The sequence below is a fragment of the Myxocyprinus asiaticus genome, chromosome 12 (genome assembly GCF_019703515.2).
Source record: "Myxocyprinus asiaticus isolate MX2 ecotype Aquarium Trade chromosome 12, UBuf_Myxa_2, whole genome shotgun sequence".
NCBI lineage: Eukaryota > Metazoa > Chordata > Actinopteri > Cypriniformes > Catostomidae > Myxocyprinus > Myxocyprinus asiaticus.
This window is the reverse complement of record NC_059355.1, coordinates 23,986,460-24,001,685: the sequence shown is the minus strand read 5'-3', so window position 1 is coordinate 24,001,685 and position 15,226 is coordinate 23,986,460.

Here is a 15,226-nt window from a genome sequence, read left to right as displayed (position 1 = left end):
AAACTTTGTGGAACCATCAGAACTCCTTAAACTGACGAATGAGCAAAAAATCTCACTTGATTCTGAGATAACCTTGGAGGAACTTGATGAGGTAATTAAGTCCTTACCTACAGGCAAGGCTCCGGGGCCAGATGGTTTTGCCACTGAATTTTTTAGATCTTATGCTACAAAACTGACTCCACTTTTGTTAGAAGTCTATTCTGAATCATTAAAGAATGGGAAGCTTCCTCCAACCATGACACAAGCCTGGATCAGTCTGATTCTTAAAAATACAAAGATCCAAACGAGTGTAAAAGTTACCGTCCAATTTCCCTGATTCAGCTAAATGTAAACATTTTGGCTAACCGATTAAGTAAAGTTATGACATCTCTTATACATATAGATCAGGTGGGGTTTATTCGGGGTCGTAGCTCTTCTGATAATATTAGACGTTTCATCAATATCATGTGGTCAGTGGCGAATGATCAGACTCTGGTCACTGCCATCTCACTTGATGCCGAAAAGGCGTTTGATATGGTAGAATGGGATTATCTTTTTAAGATTTTGGAGTTCGGGAGTACATTTATTGGTTGGATCAAGTTACTTTATAGACACCCTGTAGCAGCGGTACAAACAAATGGATAAATTTTCATATTATTTTACTCTGGATAGGGGCCCTCTTTCCCCATTATTGTTCTGTCTTGCCCTGGAACCATTAGCAGCCGCGATAAGAAAGGAGGATGATTTTCCAGGGGTGACGGCAGGAGGCGTGGCGCATAAGCTTCTGCTTTATGCAGATTATTTTATTATTCATCTCTGACCCTACTAAATCTATGCCTTGCCTCCACAGAATTATTCATTCCTTTTCCAAATTCTCAGGATACAAGTCAGCTGGTCTAAATCCGAAGCTTTGGCTTTGACAGTGTATTGTCCAGTAACAGCCTTCCAGCCAGGTGCCTTCCAGTGGCCCAAACAGGGGATAAAGTATTTGGGCATTTTATTCCCAACAAATTTGTCTGATTTAGTCAGAGTTAATTTTGACCCTTTAATAAAATGTTTTTTCGAGCAATGTAGACAGGTGGGCTTCATTACATTTATCGATGATTGGGAAGGTTAATGTTATTAAAATGAACTGTATTCCAAAATTTAACTACTTGCTACAGTCTCTCCCGGTAGATGTCCCCCTCTCTTATTTCAAGCAATTTGAGAGCATTGCGAAGTCTTTCACTTGGAATGGTAAGCGCCCCAGATTATATTTCAATAAGTTACATAGGCCGATTGACAAAGGTGGGCTAGGCCTACACAAGATTTAGTTTTATTATTATGCATTCGGTCTCAGACATTTGGCTCATTGGTCGCTTCCACCTGAAAGAGCCCCTCCCTGGTTCTGCATTGGACAAGAACTTCTTGCCCCTATTTTGCCATTGCAAAGCCTTTCCATCAAACTAAATAGAGAAGTTAAATCACACCCTGTTGTTTCACATTTGCACTCAGTATGGACAAAAGTGTCCAGAGTGTTTAATTCAGATATTTATCTAAATGTTGCCTCAAGCCTATGGCTAAACCCCAAACTATGCATTAATAAGTCCCCTTTTTGTTGGTTAGAGTGGATTGCGAGGGGGGTTAATTCACTCTGTGATTTTTATGAGAGCGGTGTGATGAGATTCTTTGAAAATTTGGTTCAATATTTTGGGATCCCCAGATCTCAGTTTTTTAGGTATTTTCAGTTACGCCACTTGCTCTGTACTATTTTTGGGAATAGCATACACCCCCCTAAAGCAGCAGATACTCTAGGAGAGGTGATTTCAGCTTTTGGAAAGGGCCATGAGGCATCAGTGTATTACTCCTTATTAATTCAGAGTCTGGGGGACGGAGTCTCAACCACTCTCAAGAGATTATGGGAGAAAGATTTAAACCTGGAAAAGGAGGAGGGAGAGTGGGCTAGGATTTTAAAGAACATAAAAACTGCATCGGGAGATGTAAGGGTGCGCCTTATACAATTCAAGATTTTACATCGGTTCTATTGGACCCCCTCTAAGTTTTATAGGCTTGGTCTTGAAGACACACCCACCTGCTGGCGATGCCAATCAGAGCATGGAGACATGGCCCATGTTTTTTGGTGGTGCGCTGAGATTCAGGAATTTTGGTTGATGGTACAGAGTGTTGTGTGTGACGTGTTGGGCATTCGGATTTTGTTTTGCCCCAGACTCTGTGTTTTGGGTGATGGGGCGGTCATTGACGTAGGTGACAAATACATAAACAATTGGGTCCTCACCAGTGCGATGATAGGCAGGCAGATTGTTTTAAGGGGTTGGAAGTCGGTGGGAGCACCCTCAATTCAGGAGTGGTGCGAGGAGATGGGAAGGGTGGCAGCCTTCGAAGAGGTAACGTGTAGAAGGCTGGGGATATGGGATTCTTTTATTGGGAAATGGGGTGGATATTTGATGTTTTTGTGGGGCTCTCGGAGTGGGTCTGTGGAGAGAGAGGTATAGTTTAAAGTTGTATTTTTATTATACGTGTATATGTATGTATGTATGTATATATGTATATGTGTATATATATATATATATATATATATATATATATATATATATGTGTGTGTGTATGTGTATATATATATATATATATATATATATATAATTTTATTTATTTATTTTTTATTATTTTATTCTCTGTATATGTGTGTACTTATGTAAGACCACTGGGATGTTCGTTTGGGGTGGGGTGGGGTTCTTAATTGGGGAGGGGAAATAGTGGGAGTTAATGTTGATTCATTGTATATATGTTTTGTTTTTCTTTGCTTTGAAAAATCAATAAAAATGTTAATCACAAAAAGAAACACCAGGTTCACAACATGATTTAGCGGTGTAGGTTTTGTCAACACAACACCACAAGTTAATCAATAAAAAAACTTCACTACTGAAAAGCTACTTAAATGGCAAAGATATTCAGAAATGTAGTTAAGCTAATAGCTTTGCTATTTATAGCTAAACTGGTCTTTCCACTGCACATAATCTTGCCCTTGTGATTTCTTATGCCGATTTAGTAGAGAGGCCATCATTATTTGACATCTTTATTATGTATTTTTGTCCCTCCATATTTTACTGCATGCAGGTCAGGAGGAAGTTTTACTATAGCCCAATCAGAACATTGACATAATATTTGATTCCCATCTGTAATTTGATAGCGGAATGAAAGGCATATACCTGGAAGGGCTCATATCATTTAAAGATGGCTGAAGCTGGCCCAATTGCCCTTGCCCTTAGTCTAACATTCAAGGGGAGAAAAGTATCCCTTTGTTATCGTCCTTCTTGCTCTTGCAATTATCACCCTCTCCACTTCCCCTTGCCCTGCGGAGCCTGAGAGCTGAGCTGGCTGAAGACGAAGAATAGCTACATTTATATATTTATATATCTCTCTCTTCACTCTCCACAGATTAATTTTCCAGGAAGCCCTGTCATTGCCCATACAGGGCGGGTGAGGGAGAGAGAGAGAGAGAGAGAGAGAGAGAGGAGAAAAAGAGGAGAAAATGAGGGGAGGGGAGAGATTGGGGCTATGGTGCAAAAGCATTTTCACTTTCCTTTTTCCCCTTCTTTTTTTCTCTTTGACAGATCATTTTCATACAGGGTATCAGGGGGTCTGGCCAATAATTGGCATGCAGATTGCTACTGATGGTGTCCTGCAACAGAAGAAAAGAGCTGGCTAGTTAGAATAATGAGCCAAGCGTTGTGATGGATGGCCGAGAGAGGAGGTCATACAAAATGTTTCAGACACAATCCAAACCCTGTTCTCCTCCCCTCACCTCTGCACAAGCGGTGCCAATATCCTTACTTCTCCCTTAAAAAGCCTCTCTTCTTTGCCTGATTTTACATTATTGCTCTCCAGTCTCTTGCTATCTATTTCTGCCTCACCCTCTAACATTATTTGACTTCTTTTTTTTTACTCCCTTTAATTCTTTCATCTTCTAGCTTTTGGCTTCTCTTGAATTTACCTTCTTTTGTCTTTATCATATCTTCTCCTCCAGCCTGTAGTGTCAAAACAAAATGAAATATGTGTGTATGTGTAATTAACTGCAGTGTGTACACAGACAAATTCATCTTATATGTAAAGCATCTTTAACAACGCCTGAGTTTTAATTACAGTTTGGCAATTAACTGATGTCTTTAAGTGGCCTCTTGTCATCACTTAATGGTATTCCAGAGAAAAAGGAGGATGATAAAACATTTTCTCCTTCTGGTTTCACTTTTTTTTCTTGAAAGGGTTAGAAAATCAGGCTTTATAATATAATTTCTAAAGGGTATCTTAAAAGAGTTGTAATCATTTAAACATCATTTCATTGCATTCCATTTTCTATTGCGAGCAACACCAAAGCTGTTTTACTCAATGACTATGAAAAGAAATGTGCAGAATTTGCTGGTTTGTATTTGTCTAAAAAAAATGTTTAGCAACCTGATAGACCCTTAGAGGACAGGGGCAGAATTTATTTTCTGAAATAGTTTTGCATTCCCTTGTTTTAGTTTTGCATTCCCTCATGATTATTATTTTATTATTCTGTATTTTTATTACAGTTTTACTGTGAATATCAATTATTATTATTATTATTATTATTATTATTATTTAGCACTTCTCTGTATCTGGCCAGTTTCTGAAGTCAAGTGGAGATAACAGAAGCGATCACCTATTTCATTGCAACAGACATGGTGCCAATTACACAACAGATAAGAGATATCTCATCTCCTCCAGCAATAATTTTTTCTCAAGTTGCGCTAACTTCAATTTATCCAAAATGCTGGGAAGACCTTGAATTAGATCTGAAAAAAGTAGTGCACTGATCAAACACAACTGATTTATGGTCGAGAAGAATTATGGTACCATGAGCCTAACGGTTCATTACATTGATGATGAATTTCAACTAAAAGCAGATGCTTGCAAACATCCTATTTTCCACAAGATCACACGGGGGACACAATTGCTCAAGGATTGAGAGAGATGCTGGCTGCCTGGGGCTTAAAGGAGGTGCAACAAGTTTGCATCATGACAGACAACGCAGCAGATATAGTGAATGCAGTTGCAGTTAATAAATGTACCAGACTCCAGTGTCTTGGGAACAGGCTGCATCCAGCAGTTTGTGAGTAGCCTGATATTACTTATGATAACATTTATCCTGAAAATGTAAACATACCATAAATATGCTGTTACTATACCGTATGTACTTGTCTAATAATATGTAGACTACAGACCATACAGTGAAAGGTATTTTGGCAGTAATATTATTATTGTTTTGACAGCAATGTAATGTAAGCACATGAATTGCAATTCAAATTAATTTAGTGATATAACAGCAGCATTGTAGTGGACAGCAAGAAGACAAAAGACATTCCAAAGCTCTTTCATCCACTACAGGGGATGAATCTTCACATTGATTTGATCAGTTTCCTAATGTGAAGGCTTCAAAGCAGAGGTGTCCAAACTTTTTCTACTGGGGGCCAAATGCATAAAGAATCAAGGTGTTGCGGGCCTCATCGTAAAAAAAAAAAAAAAAAAAAAAAAAAAGAAAAAAAAAGGGCTAGATGCAACTCTCCGCCCCCGGACATACGGGTTTAAAAGCAGTTGGCGTGCACCACTCATTCAGATATATGCTGAGGAGCCAATAGAGAGTCCCGGCCATGTCAGCGGAATACCTCACATGGACTTACCAATGGGAAGTTTACATATGGAATGATACCACCGGATGACCATATCTACAGAGAGGGTACGCAGCCACAGTGGCCGAGGCACAGAAAGCTCTGGCGAGGGGAAACACAATGTTCACCTAAGGGAAAACCGAACAGTGGAAACTCATCATACGGGATTACCAAGGGGGAATCACCACGCATGGAGCACTTAGCCCGAGCACACGGGCTCACCTGAAAAGGGGCATACCACGAGTACTGGGCCTGGTGTCGTTACTCCTCCGCCAAGTTCGTCACTGAACAGTGCTTAAGAATTAAAGAGGGATGTTGTGGACAAAAAGGCACACATTATCACCTTTGAAAAAAGGGGAAAGGTGCAATGCAAGCGGTACACCCAACCCGCCGTCCGGTCTACCTGCTGTTACAGTGTAACACTCAGGTCAAAACCGGGTCTATTGGGTATAGCCCAACCCACAGCTCTGCATATGTCTGCTAGAGAGGTCCCCCTTGACAGTGCCCAGGAGGACGCAACACCTCTAATGGGGTGCGCCCGGACTCCCAAGGGGCATGGCAAGTCCTGAAATTGGTATGCAAGAGAAATGGCATCCACAATCCAATGGGCTAGCCCCTGCTTGGAGACAGCTTTCCCCTTCTGCTGTCCTCTAAAACAGACAAAGAGCTGCTCCGAGCATCTAAAGCTGGGTTCGCAGGGTGTGAACTGAACACAGCAACGACAAAGCCGGGTCTTCCTCCTCTGAAGGGAGCACTTGCAGGTTCACCACCTGGTCCTGAAAAGGAATGGAGGGGGCTCTGGCCCGAGTGATCGTGCTTACCACTGCTGGCGGAAGACCAGGAGCCAGATGATGAGATTCCAGAGGTCTGGCCGTAGGTGCTGGAGTGTGCCCTGCCCCTGAGTGAGAAGTTCCTGCCTAAGGAGAATGCGCCAGGGAGGTGCTACTACCAGGATCAGATCTGAGAACCAAGTCCGGTTGGGCCAGTACGGCACAACGAACAGGACTTACTGCTCGTCCTCCCTGACTTTGCACAGAGTCTGTGCAATGAGGCTCACTGGAGGAGACGTATACTTGCGCGGCCCCCGAGGCCAGCTGTGTGCCAAGGCACCCGTGCCGAGGGGAGCCTAAGACAGGGAGTACCAAAGGGGGCAGTGAGAGAACTTTTGGGAGGCGAACAGGCCTACCTGCACCTTCCCGAATCTCTCCCAAATCAGCTGGACTACATGGGGGTGGAGTCCCCACTCCCCACAGAGCATTACCTGCTGTGAGAGCGCGTCCGATTCACGGTTGAGGAAGCCTGGAAGGTGAGCTGCTCGCAGCGACTTCAACGTCTTCTGACTCCAGAGGAGGAGGCAGCGGGCGAGTTGCGACATGCGACGCGAGCGTACGCCGCCTTGGTGGTTTAAGTATGCTAAGGTGGCTGTGTTGTCAGTCCAGACCAACACATGCTTGCCCTGAATCAACAGCCGAAGCCTCAACAGGGCCAGCAATACCGCCAGCAACTCTAAGCAGTTGATGCTCTGCCAAAGGAGTTGGGGCCCATGCCGGGTGTCATGGCGCCATGCCCACCTTGGGACTCGAGTCTGTATCCAGTGCTGAAGCGGTCTCATATGCATCAACCTGAGGGGGAGAACTGCCGCCGAGGATGGCGTATGTCCCAGGAACCTCTGAAATTGTTTCACTGGCACCGCTACCTTCTGCCTGAAGGCCTTCAGTGTCAGCACTGACTGAGCATTTTTGGTCGTAAGACGTGCCTTGAGAGTGACCGAGTCCAACTCCATACCGAGAAAAGAGATTCTCTGCACAGGGGAGAGCTTGATCTTCTCCCAGTTGACCTGAAGCCTGAGTCAGCCAAGGTGCTGAAGCAGAAGGTCCCTGTGCGCACACAAAAAATCTTGCGAGTGAGCTAGGATTAGCCAGTCATCGAGATAATTAAGAATGCGAATGCCCTTCTCCCTCAGCGGGGCCAGGGCAGCCTCTGCGACCTTGGTAAAGACACGAGGGGACAGGGACAGACCAAAGGGGAGGGACTTGTACTGGCATGCACGTCCCTCGAAGGCAAACCGAAGAAAGGGTCTGTGTCGAGGAAGGATTGATACGTGAAAGAATGTATCCTTCAAGTCGATGGCCACGAACCAATCCTGATGTCATACTGACGCCAGGATGTGGTTCTGCGTTAACATCTTGAAAGGAAGCCTGTGTAAGGCTTTGTTCAAAGCACGCAGATCCAAGATTGGGTGCGACCCTCCCCCTCTCTTGGGCACAATAAGGGCTGTAAAAGTCCTTATGCAACTCGGCTATGGGGGACACCCTCGCCACACACCACAGTGGAGAGGATGCCACTGATCCTGGGCGGGCATCTGGCGAACTGGATCACGTAGCCGAGGGGAATTGTCCTGATGAGCCACAGCGAGTGCCTGGAGAGTGTTAACCAGGCCTCCAGATTCCGTGCCAGCGGCACCTAGGGGATGACTGTACTTACCGTGCCTGGGCAGGGTGGTTCACGGCAAGGCAGAGTAGGCGCCCCAACTGGAAGACAGCCCAGGGGGTACGTGCTGCTCTGCAAGCCCGCAACGGTGGCTGGTGACTGGGGCGGGCGAGCGACCCCAGAGACCAGCACACTTACCTGTTCACCGGCTGTCTCTCAACGGAGAACGAGGGAACGGGAGGTACTCGTGTCGCCTGATTGACCGGAAAGACTTCCAGCGCCTGGCCGTCGAGTGTGCGCTGACCCAGGAAATGAGGAAACTGCTGTTTTACCGATCATGTGGGCGCCGAGGCCCAGAGGGCACCCGGCGATATAATACTTACCATGCGCTGGCCCAGGGGCGATGGTGGGGCTGGAGAGTTCACCCGGGCCAGACCGGTCACCTCATCCCCGGGTTGCCCATGCCAGGGCCGCCTCGAAGCCCATCTGGGGTTCTTGGGGGCCAGCTGACAGGCAGGTGGAGCCAACTTGCCACAGGAGGATCTTGTTCTCTGAGGCTGGCATACGGGCTCCGATGGTATGGGAGCCGGGGCCGGCACCGCAGGGGAACACTCTGGCAAGAAGCAGACGGGGCGCGGGACTTCGGAGGCCTGAAGGCGGCCGAGTCGCACCGTGGCAAGATGTGCTTAAAAGCCTCGGCCTGCTTCCTCACCATCGAGAAATGATGGGCGAAATCCTCAACGGTGTCGCCAAAAAGCCCCCCTTGGGAGATGGGTGCATCAAGAAAGCGGACTTTCTCGGCATCACGCATCTCTGCAAGGTTGAGCCACAGGTACTGCTCTTGGACCACAAGAGTGGACATCGTCCGGCCCAGGGTGCGCGTCGTGAATGTCGTCGCCCGTAAGGCGAGGTCAGTCGCAGTACACAGTTCCTGCATCAGCCCTGGGTCAGTTCTACCCTCGTGCAGATCTTTCAGCACCTTGGCCTGGTGGACCTGCAGGATGGCCATGGCATGCAGGGCGGAAGCGGCTTGACCCGCGGCCTTGTAAGCTTTCGTCATTAATGAGGAAGAGAACTTACAGGCCTTGGAAGGGAGCCTTGGTCGGTCGCGCCAGGTGGCTGCACCCTGCGGGCATAAATGCACCGCTACGGCGTGCTCTACCTGGGGGAGCTCGACATATCCCTTAGCCGCTCTGCCGTCAAGGGTAGTTAGGATGGACGAGCCCGCGAAGTATGTATGGGCAGAAAAAGGTGCCTTCCACGACTTCGTTAGCTCCTCGTGCACTTCCGAGAAGAAAGGCGCGGTGCAGCTGTGAGTCGCGCTCCGAGTCCAGAAACCAATCATCCAGCTGCGAACAATCAGGACAGGGTGGAGGGTTCCACTTCAGCCCAATGTTCATAGACGCCCGGGCAAGCACGGCTGCCATTTCAGCGTCCGCCTCATCCTGTGCTCTACCGCCCATGGGCAGGAGCTCAGAAGATTCGTCTGCTTCTGACAGCAGAAAGCTCATCCTCGTTGCGTGCCACGAACGACACATTAAATCCGCCCTAAGGCAGACCGCCTGTTTCGCTCAACAGCTTTTCCAGATAGAACAAGCATGCTGGGGGATGGGAGGTCCGTGGGGGCTGAGCCGGCGAAAACGCTCCCATATCCACATCCAGATCACCTGCGGTGCTTGCCGTGGTGGCTGCTTGCTTCGTGAAGAAGGAAGTTGAGCCACGACTGCAGCGTTCTGATGGGCATGTTCTCGCAATGAGAACATAACCCTTACACGAAAGCTGCCTCGGCGTGCTGTCGCCCCAAGCACTCAAGACAGATTTTATGGCTGTCCGGAGGGGAGAGATAACGGCCACATCCAGTTGCACAAACGTGGAAGGACATCTTTAAAAAGATGCCAAGTGTTTGCGCAAGCTCTTTTAGAAGGAAATATATTCTTTTGAATATACTCTTTTAGCACCTGCGGACTCAGCCACCAAAGCGCCCAGGGGAAGCACCACACTCGACCATGCAAGGGTGACCACTGATATGCACCATAAAATCTAGCAGCATAAGCGAAAGGTGAGAGGATGAACACAAGCATGCATTCGGCTCCGAAGAAAAAATCTGAATGAGTGGTGCATGCCATCTCCTTTTATACCGGTATGTCCGAGGGTGGAGAGTGGCATGCAAATTCCACTCACCAATTCTCATTGGCCTTTTCTATTATAAGCAAAGGTGATTGGGGCTCTCAACCACTACATCGACACAACATCGAGTGAGTGACAGACAGGGAAAGGATATTTCTCTCAACAAGAATACCTGAAATAGAACAGTGATGCAGGGTGAGAAATTAAGGGGGGCTTGGGGCAAAAATATCCCCAAAAGTGACAAAAAATGCCAATAAATTCAAAATGTTGTTGCAAAAAAATGCCCTGGGTTCTGAATTTTTTACATTTATATCATCTGATAATACTTAAAATTATACTTTAAGAGTACCATTACACATTATGACATAAAGCATGTTTTTAATAAAATGACACAGTACACTTTTATATGTTTAGAAAAAATGCCCTTATAAACATAACAAATGCCCCTGAAAATTAAATCCAGTGGGCAATTATTGGCCCTTTTATGGAAAAGTAAATTTCTGACAATCGAGTAATGTAACATTATTATACGAAATATTATAATGTGTAAGAGTCTCTGCAAAGCACATAGAGCTGCTTCTGAACAGTTTTGGGTGTGATGCATCATAATAATCAGAATATTTTCCTGCTATGACGTGATTCAAGGAATTAATCTTTATATATTAGTAATTCAGTCATAGTTTCTGTTCTGTTGTCACTTCTGTTACAAATACAGTTTTAATATTTGATTTTAATTTGATCAAATGATTGTGCTCCCTTTAACCCCCTTCAACTTTAACTTAGCGCACAGTACAAGGAGAGATGCGCGAGTTTCTCACGTTCTCTCTTATGTCCTAACCCTCAAATGGTGCTGGGAAGTCCGTTATTCATTTTTCATGTTTCAATGAAACATCAGAACAAACCAAATCACTACAATGAATTACATTTCCAAGCATTGCAGAGGACGTTATAGGAAAGTGTGCTCGGCTCTGTGCATGCTCATTAAACTCGGTGCGGCTGCTTATGCTGCACATGACAGCTCTTCTCAGTTGCATGATGTGTGGCGGTATCGGGATATTTTATTGAGAATGAGTACATGAGCAAAGTACTGTATCTAACCAGATAGCAATCCTTTCACAAATGCATCATTCTTTTTGTGTGGCGCTTCATCCGTTCATTCCAAACTCCTGAACTCTTCTAATGGATGAAGCTGGTGGCAACTAAGAGAATGCACTAGTCAAGACGATGCACTGTGAAATGTGGCTGCACATGACAGTGACACTCAGTGTTAAGAATATTAATTTCATAAAATTTCTCAATAGCAGGCCAAAATCTGTTCTATTTCTAAAACCTCTCGCGGGCCGCATCAGAGCAGTCGGCGGGCCGCAGACAGCCCGCAGGCCTTAGTTTGGACACTCCTGCTTTAAAGACAATATCCAGTGATGAAGTCAGTCCTGCAGAACAGCTGTAAAATTATTTTACAATAAAAGCATTTCAGGAAGACAGTTATCAGCTTGTTTTGTATGTGTATATAAAAAAAAACAATTATGGCATGCAGTTGCTTCACACAACGTTATAAAGCATTTCAAAACATCCTTCAATGTTAATTCTAATAACATTTAATAATCGCAATTACAATAGCAAGGGGAATAATTAACAATTAATAATTGAAGATTTTTGTCATAATCGTGCAGCCCTGCTGTCAGGGTAGTGAAACATTGCTCGCACACTGTCATTCACACCAGTGGGAGTAGAGACCACAGTTAATGACACGGCCATACTCCTGGTGGTATGAGCCTTAACACCCATGGGACACATGCCTTGTGAATCATAATGGCATCCATGACCCAGTGGGACATTTTTTGCTTGGAGACTGTGAACAGTCTGCACTGGGCAATGCATTGGTCCCTCACCTCGGGAGGAACACCAGTCAGCAAAATGTCATCATTTTAAGACATCGAGCCCCTCCTTTGCAGACAGAAAGCCACATATGTTTTACCTATATCACTCGAATATTATATGGGCAGGCGAACTCGTGAATATGACCTTTAGTTTAATAGCTTGGATTTTACCTAACTGGTTAAAATGCCTGCTCAGTGTTTCATTGACATGCCTTGAGGTAAAATTCACTTATTAAAGATACAAAGTTCTCAATAGCCCACTATCAAGAGGATTTGGGGTGTTGGACCTTACAAATATCTGCCACCATCAACCTCAGTGTGAACCAGAAACCTGTTCACTTCTCTGAGCGGTAGTAATTATTTTCTGAATGAAGGGAGTATTGGAATGCTGACACACCCTGATCCAGGCTTTGTTAAAACCAGAAGCTTTGAACATTTTTTTATTTCCTTCACTGTTACCTGAAGTCTTAACTCCCATATCTGTAACCATGTAACTGCCCCGCCTAAAACCCATCCACTTGGTTTCTGTCCCTCTAAATTCATATAACTGATTATATGGTGGTTCACTCACTCACAGTGCTGTTGAAGATGGTGAAACCCTGCTCACCCTCCTTCTTTCCTGTGAATGCCCAGTATTCCCCCTCTGCTCTTCTCTGTTACTGTGATGTGATGTGATGTCAGAATGGTCCTAGAGGATGTGGTGAGGCCTAGAAGTTAAAGCTTCTTACACAAAGGGAGCTGCCACTACCACACCACCCTCTGAATGCCATCCCTCCTCTCTGATCACTTCTAATCCATGCAGCTGTAAAAAAGGAAAAGGGAATCTATATATATGGATATAAATAATTTTCATATCCGTTCCGGAGCGGAACTTCAATAAATTGCCCTTGAAGGTCTCTGCGTTGTTCTGTCTTTTCTGAGCACTGAAGTAAATCAGTTATTGTTAATTCACACATTTAATTCCGTTATTCATTTTATCTGACTCCAATTTTATATTAATCTGACTCCAATTTTAAGTTGACCTCTAATTTATATTTAAACTCTAACTAATTTCTGATCATTCTTTTAATTTAACATTTTTAGGTTATTGATTACTCTAAATCCTCTTCTATTCATTGTCCTTTTGATCTTTGGAGACTTACGCCGGCCGTTATTAAATTATGTAAACCTCCCAAAAATGGATAGCCAGTTCCGTTCTTAGTCAGGGGTTGTAGGGTTAACTAATATCGTCTGGTTTGGCTTTCTCATAACCAGACGATATTGCCGCTTAGTCACGTACATACAACTTGCTAAGATGGGTGGTGAGCAGTGACTGAGAGACTTTAAATGGCTTTCTCCTACCCGGTTGTCCTGAGTGGTTTCTCCTATATTAAAGCTCCAGTATGGTCTACCCTGGTCTATTGAAATTCAAATCCTACCCGGCTGTCCTAGGTGGTTGTCCTACCTAGTTGTCCTAGGTGGTTGTCCTACCTGGTTGTCCTGAGTGGTTTAAATTCAAACTGAGAGTCTTTAAATGGCTTCCTCCTATATTAAAGCTCCAGTAATGATTTCAGAGGAATTCAGAATAAATCAAATAATAACAATTTATTTGTCAGGTAGGATATAAAACATTGTTGCAGAAATTCAAATCAAAGCCAATTTCACATGATCAGAATAAACAAGCATTACTAAAAATAAAAGACAAGTCAAAGAAACATACCTGACAAAACTACATGCAGCGGTACAGCATGGGAGATCTGTATACAGATTCCCAGAACTTCATGCCAACTTTCCTTAAATATCCAGACAGAATAAACATTGTGACCAAATGGTATTATCCTTTGGACAATGAGGATTTGGCGGTGAATGGGTTCTTGACTTCCTGGGGTTTAACCTTGTTACAGGAGATAATTTCAATTGTAGGTCAAGGAGGGGGATAGACCTCCAGAATTATGCAGTATTTGGCAAAGACCTTATAACTTTGTTACCATTAGTTTTATCAACATGGGAAAGAGACCACTATACCAGTTGCACAGAGACCTCTTAAATGATATCAAACACATACAGTTGCATTCTTTGTTTTCATGTTATTTGTTATATTTTTTTACATATAAATCTTATGTCTTCGTGTTGGTCCAGAGCTGTTGAAGGGGAGAAGGGGAGAGAGAAGGGGGGGCAGCAAGGTGATTTGCAATTTATCACACTGTGGTGATATTCAGGTGTAGATTTCAGCAAAAGGCGATTTGCACTTTATCACACGTGGTGATATTCAGGTGTAGATTTCAGCTTTTGTAAGAGAGTTCTATGACGTTGATTCTCGCAGAGTTCTTTGACTTTTACCGGAAATGGCGCCTTTTGGTTGTAGACATTCTGGTGCCAGCCTTACACAGCTATACTGATAATTAGCCCAGCCTGTCATCCAGCCCTGCACAGCCTCCTCTCTTTGATCACATCCAGCACAGGTAATGCAGAAAAGGCAGACTGAGCAGCTCAGTGGAGGTGTGGAGGCCTCTTAACCTGCTCATTCTCAGTGAAACTGCTACTATTAGAACCATAACACATGTGTTTCATTATCCAGTTATCTCAAAGCTGTGATCTGTCAACTCGTTTTCACTCCCAAGGCATCAAATAATGCCGCAAAAGCCCTGAGCATCAATAGATAGACGCCCTTCAGCATCTGTTTAGCGACATGTCTGGTAAGCGCATTGGTGTCAACAGACTGACGCGAAGGGCATCCATAAAAATGCTGTATTATATTTTGATTAAGCTTTTAATTCTACCCATTTAATCAGCTGTTCCTGTATCTGATAAAGCAGGATGATTTGTTGGGGTTATTTTTTATTTTTATTTATTTATTTATTTTTTCATTTTGAAGTCAGCACCATTTATTAGCACATAGTGGATCATTTTTTAATCTGTTGCTTTCTGTAGAACTTCATGTGCCATTACATTGGTGTTTCCTTTGTTTGTTTTTTCTTTTTTTTTTCTTTTTTCTTTTTTTGGTTGGCTGACTAAAATATGAACCACTCCTACATCAACTTTCTTCAAAGATATCAGTGTTGTAGTTGATACCAGCTCATCCGAGTATGAATTCAGGCTGAGAACAGTGAGGGTAAAGTCTGAGATAAGACTGAGACCAAAGAGGAT